Source organism: Otolemur garnettii, unplaced genomic scaffold (assembly GCF_000181295.1).
Source record: "Otolemur garnettii isolate 467f Iridium unplaced genomic scaffold, OtoGar3 scaffold00031, whole genome shotgun sequence".
Classification (NCBI taxonomy): domain Eukaryota; kingdom Metazoa; phylum Chordata; class Mammalia; order Primates; family Galagidae; genus Otolemur; species Otolemur garnettii.
The window spans coordinates 11377205-11377779 of NW_003852426.1; positions in this window are offsets into that span (position 1 = coordinate 11377205).

Consider the following 575-nt stretch of genomic DNA (forward strand, 5'->3'; position numbering starts at 1 on the left):
GATCACTCCTGCTGGCACTCTGCTGAGTTACCTCTCCCAAACCAAGCCACCGACAGGCACTTTCTCATTTTCTGTGTACAATGTGGGTTGTCCTAAATGACTCATTGAGGAGGCCTGTCATCCAAAGTCTCACTCCAGCTGCGCCCAGCCGCAAGACAGCTGTGCCCTCTCCAGCTCATGGCTATCCCTCTCCAGGCCAGGATGTTAAGCATGTTACTTATCCACTCAGAGTCTTTAAAATGGGCTCATTATCATCATGACCATCTCACAGGGAGGATGTGAAAATGAAACGAGACATGGCCCATAAACTGCCTATGCAGTGCCAAGATTTGATGCCAGGTAGATGCGTGTGGTGGACTGAATAACACCCCCCAAAATCCATGAATATGTCAACTAACATGGCAAAAGTGACTTTGCAGCTGTGATTAAATTCAGGATCTCAAAACAGGGAGATTGTTCTGGATTATCCGGTTAGGCCCAATGTAATCACAAGTGGCTTTATAGGAGGGAGGTGGGAGAACCAGTCAGAGAAGGAGAAGTGACATCAGGAACAGAGGTCAGAGTGATGTGAGGAG